This window comes from Lolium perenne, chromosome 3 (genome assembly GCF_019359855.2).
Source record: "Lolium perenne isolate Kyuss_39 chromosome 3, Kyuss_2.0, whole genome shotgun sequence".
Lineage (NCBI taxonomy): Eukaryota > Viridiplantae > Streptophyta > Magnoliopsida > Poales > Poaceae > Lolium > Lolium perenne.
Window position 1 is genome coordinate 145437611 of NC_067246.2, and position 6000 is coordinate 145443610.

Genomic DNA, 6000 nt, shown 5'->3' on the forward strand with positions numbered 1-6000 from the left:
CCTAGAGGGGGGGGGTGAATAGGCAATTACAAACTCTTGCGGATTTGTCTTGTAAGAATGCGGAATTAAACTATCGTTTAGTTTACAAGCACAAACCCTAAATATGCTAAGCTCAACTAAGTGTAACAATAGCAACTAGAACTAAGCAAGATAGGCACAAGATATATGTAGCACAAGTGATAGCAAGATATATATACTTCAAGCACGATGGCTATCACAAGGAAAGAGAGCTCGGGTATAGAAATAACCGAGGCACGCGGAGACGAGGATGTATTCCCGTGTTCCCTTGCTTTGCAACAAGGTACGTCACGTTTGGAGGAGTGGAGGTCCCACGAAGGATTCCCCGCGCCACGAAGGCTCACCCTATTCTCCGAACCACACCCACGAAGGATAATGGCCCTTTCCTTATGGTTAGCTTTTCCTCCGCTCCGGAGATGGCAAGCTCCACAACCACTGCACAAGCTCCACGAAGGAGAAGCCCGGGCCCCTTCACAATCTTCCACGAAGAGATCACCGGGACACCAACCAAGCCAACTAGGAGGTCACCCTCCAAGAGTAACAAGCTCACGGTCTCTCACTCGAACAAATCGTGGTGGAGAGCTCAACACTATGCAATAATGCAAAGCAAGAACACCGGAGGTGTTCAAGTCCTTCACACTCAAATCCCACCAAAGCAACGAATGCTAGGATGAGATTGGAGAGGAAGAACAAGGGGGAAAGTCAACCAAAGACTCCAAGATCTAGATCCCAAGAGATTCCCTCACTTAGAGAAGAAATGGTTTGGTGGAAGTGTAGATCTAGATCTCCTCTCTCAAATCCTCAAGTATGAGCAAGAATGGTTGGAGGAATCAAGGGAGAGAGCAACTTCTTCAAATGCAACAATGGAGGTGAGAGAAAGGGGAAGAAGTTATTGTCTCAAGGTAGAAGAAAGGTATTTATAGTGGGGGAGGAAGAAATAACCGTTGGGGGGAAAAAGACAAGAGAAAGGGAAGAAAAACGGCTAAAAAAGACAGCCCAGCCGGCCAGCAGGCCGGCCGACCGGAGCCTGGGCCGGAGAGGCCGGTGGCCTGTCCGGTCGGACCGGCCCACCGACCGGGCGCGGTGGAAAGCGCGCTGGGCGGCCGACTCGCCTCAGGCGCGCGGGGGGAGCAGCAGGCCGCGTGGGCTTCGGCGGCCGAAGCGGCCCAGTCCGGATCCCGGTAGGACCGGAGGAGCAGCTGGGCTAGGCCGGCGCGTGGGCCGGTGGCCACCCGGTCCGGTTGGCGCCTGATACGTCTCCAACGTATCTATAATTTCTGATGTTCCATGCTTGTTTTATGACAATACCAACATGTTTTGTTCACATTTTATATCATTTTTATGCGTTTTCCGGAACTAACCTATTGACGAGATGCCGAAAGGCCGATTCTTGTTTTCTGCTGTTTTTGGTTTCAGAAATCCTAGTAAGGAAATATTTTCGAATCGGACGAAATCAACTCCGGAGATCTTATAATTTCAGGAAGCTTCCGGAGCACCGAAGAAAAGTCGAGGGTGCTGTGGGGCCCCACCTCACAGGCGGCACGGCCCAAGGGGGCGCGCCCCTATGGTGTGGGCACCCCGTGGCCCCTCCGACTCCGACTCTCCGCCTATATATTCGTCCCCGACCTAAAAACATCGGGCAGTTCGACGAAACAGAAAACCATCCAGAGCCGCCGCCATCGCGAAAGTCCAATTCGGGGGACAAGTCGTCGTTTCCGGCACCTGCCGGGACGGGGAATTGCCCCCGGAGCCATCTCCACCGCCGTCTTCACCGCCATCTTCACCGCCATCGCTGCCTCCATGATGAGGAGGGAGTAATCCACCCCCGAGGCTGAGGGCTCCGCTGTAGCTATGTGGTTCATCTCTCTCCCATGTACCTCAATACAATAATCTCATGAGCTGCTTTACATGATTGAGATTCATATGAGTTTTGTATCACTATTTATCTATGTGCTACTCTAGTGATGTTATTAAAGTAGTTTTATTCCTCCTGCACGGTGTAATGGTGACAGTGTGTGCATCTGTGTTAGTACTTGGCGTATGCTATGATTATGATCTCTTGTAGATTATGAAGTTAACTATTGCTATGATGGTATTGATGTGATCTATTCCTCCTACATAGTGTGAAGGTGACAGTGTGCATGCTATGTTAGTACTTGGTTTAGTCGTGTTGATCTTTCATGCACTCTAAGGTTATTTAAATATGAACATTGAATTGTGGAGCTTGTTAACTCCGGCATTGAGGGTTCGTGTAATCCTACACAGTTAGCGGTGTTCATCATCCAACAAAAGAGTGTAGAGTAGTCCTATTATGTGATCATTGTTGAGAGTGTCCACTAGTGAAAGTAGGATCCCTGGGCCTTGCTTCCAAGCATCGAATCTCCGTTTGTTTACTGTTTTACTGCGTTACTACTGCTGCGTTACTATCGCTTGTTATCGTCCTGGGCAAAGCACTTTTCTCGGTGCCGTTGCTACTGCTTATTCATACCACCTGTATTTCACTATCTCTTCGCCGAACTAGTGCACCTATTAGGTGTGTTGGGGACACAAGAGACTTCTTGCTTTGTGGTTGCAGGGTTGCATGAGAGGGATATCTTTGACCTCTTCCTCCCTGAGTTCGATAAACCTTGGGTGATCCACTTAAGGGAAACTTGCTGCTGTTCTACAAACCTCTGCTCTTGGAGGCCCAACACTGTCTACAAGAATAGAAGCACCCGTAGACATCAAGCTATTTTCTGGCGCCGTTGCCGGGGAGGTAAGGTAAAAGGTATTCACATCCTCCGACTACTAAGCTATTTCCTAGCACTGTTGCCGGTGTGTGAGTGCTCGAAGCTATCTCCTTTAGATTCTGCAATTGCATCTTTTTGTTTCTTGTTTTTATTTTCACTAGTTAGGCATAATGGAAAACAACAAAAAAATTGGTGAGCTTTTTAATCTTTTTCCTGATTTAGAATTGTTTGATGCGAAAATTAAAAAAACCTATGGAACCTTATTTGCATGCTAGTAGCGATGTTATTAGTATGAATGCAATTACTGCTAATGCTATGGAGAAGTCTAAGCTTGGGGAAGCTAGTTTTTGTGATCTTTTTAGCTTCCCATCTTTAGGGGAGAAAATTTGTTCTGGAAATGCTTTATCTCCCATATGTGATAACTCTAATAATGCTTGTGATACTTTAAACCCACCAAATGCAAGTACTTCTTTCAAGATACCCATGAAAATTATTGAACGTGTTATGGATAACCGCTATAAAGGGGATGGAACTGTCCATCCTGGAGATCATTTACAGTTTTTGCATGAATTATGCGGGTTATTCAAGTGTGCAGGTATCTCTGTGGAAGAAGTGAAGAAGAAGCTATTCTCTTTTTCGCTGTCTGGTAAAGCGGCGCATTGGTATAAATTGTTGGAGAATAGTCATTCTCTTGGTTGGGAGGAAATTGCATCTCTCTTTTATTCTAAATTTTACCCTCCTCATGAAGTGCATACTGATAGGAATTATATTTATAACTTTTATCCTCGTGATGGAGAGAGTATTTCTCAAGCGTGGGGGAGATTGAAATCACTAATGCTCAAATGTCCCATTCATGAGCTCCCCCGTAATGTTATTATTAACAATTTTTATGCGAGGCTTTCAGGACAACACAAGGACTATCTGGATGCCTGTTCGAAGGGATCTTTCACAAGCAAGGAGGTTGAAGCTAGGTGGGATCTTCTTGATCGGATTAAGGAGAACGTTGAAGGATGGGAGAACAATGAAGGTAAAGAGTCGGGTATAAATTATGATTATGAATGCATTGAAGCTTTTATGGATACCGATAAATTTCGAAATATGAGTGCTACTTATGGTCTTGACTCTCAAGTTGCTGCAAATCTTTATAAATCCTTTGCTTCTCATTTTGAATTGCCTAAGAAGAATTTTAATAAGTATCATGAACCTTTTAAAGAGGCTTGCATGAAGAATGAAATTGTTGTTAATTATTGCAATAAGCATGCTCAAACTCCTAAGAATGCTATTTCCTATAAGCATGTTAATTTTTGTGGAATGCATAGACCTTGTGGAATTAATCAAGCCAAAGATGAATATTGTATCCATCATGCTAATGAAAAAACTAGAAAGTGGTTTAGGGCTTTAGATGATCTTGGTAAAAAAGTTTGTGCCCTCTATCCTTTTATTTGTGAAGTTTGCCATGAAGTGGGTCATTTTAATTTTCAATGCTCCTCCAATGATAATTTGAACCCAATGAGTGCTGCAAATTTGTATTGTGATGATGAAATTACTCCTAATCAGCATGATGAACTTACTTTATTTTTGGGGTGTGAAGAACTGTCGAGAAAAATCTCTTTGTTACATATGAGTGATCTTGATATTGATGATGTCCTGCATGGGTGTTTTTCTTATTGCATTGATAATAGCCATACAAATACTTGCATACAAAATATTTTAGAAGATGACACCTTGCCAAAATATGATAGGACCGCTGTGTGTTTTCAGCTAATTAATGAAAAGGAGGGATCCTCCCAAGTTTCTTCTATTGTTTCTGAAAGTAAATCAGGTTATGCGGACAAGCCACCCTTCAAGCCTCTTCCTCCTAAAGAAGGGAACGAGGAGAAGGAAGAGAAGAAGAAGAAAAAGGGAACGAAGAAGAAGAAGAAGGAGAATAAAAAGAAAGAGGTAACGGCGCATCCCCGCGTGAATGAGATAACGCTAGGTAACCGTAAGTATGTTGCTCCTAATGATTATTGTGATAATGAATCTGAATACGATGATCTTCCTATGCCCTTTACATACATTAGCGATCATGATTTGAATGAGCACACTACTTTTGATATTGCAAATCTCTGGGAAACTAATTCTGAAAATGATGATGACAATGATTGCCATAGTGTTAGTGCTATCCATGCTTCCTCCCATAATGATATAGAAAGCTCTAAGCTTGGGGAAGAGGTGTTTGAAAATCCATTAGCTACTGGTCATTATGTTCTTGATACATCTCCTTCTAATAACAATAATGGTGTGAACACAGATAAACCGACTGTGAAAGATAACTATTCTATTTCCTATGACGACACTGTTCCTCCGATCTCTGATGATTATTATAAAGAATGCTATGATATAGGTTCTAACTATCCTTATAAAACTTGTCATAGTCATGATTGGATTACCAAAAACAATTCCCTTAATATGCAACTTGTTTACCATGTTCAAATTCTTGATAATAATCTTACTCCAATTACTATTAATGAGAATAACTCTTCTTATGCCAAAATTAATGATACTTCTATGCATATGAACCATGATAAGAATGTTTTAAGTAATGGGTATATTGTGGATTTCATCAATGATGCTACTGAAAGTTATTATGAGAGAGGGAAATATGGTCGTATGCATCTTAATAATATTAAGTTTCCCCTCTTTATGTTGAGAATCTTGAAGTTACTCGTGTTTTATCCTCTTATGCTTGTCACTTTGTTCTTCATGAATTCATTTGTGTACAAGATTCCTCTTCATAGGAAGCATGTTAGACTTAAATGTGTTTTGGATTTGCTTCTTGATGCTCTCTTTTTGCTCCAAATACTATTTCCTGCGAGTGCAACATTAAAACTGCTGAGCTCATCTTAATGGCTATAAAGAAAGAACTTCTTGGGAGATAACCCATGTGTTATTTTGCTACAGTACTTTTTTTATATTTGTGTCTTGGAAGTTGTTTACTACTGTAGCAACCTCTCCTTATCTTAGTTTTGTGTTTTGTTGTGCCAAGTAAAGTCGTTGATAGTAAGGTTCATACTAGATTTGGATTACTGCGCAGAAACAGATTTCTTTGCTGTCACAAATCTGGGCAAAATTCTCTGTAGGTAACTCAGAAAATTATGCCAATTTACGTGAGTGATCCTCAGATATGTACGCAACTTTCATTCAATTTGAGAATTTTCATTTGAGCAAGTCTGGTGCCTCAATAAAATTCGTCTTTACGGACTGTTCTGTT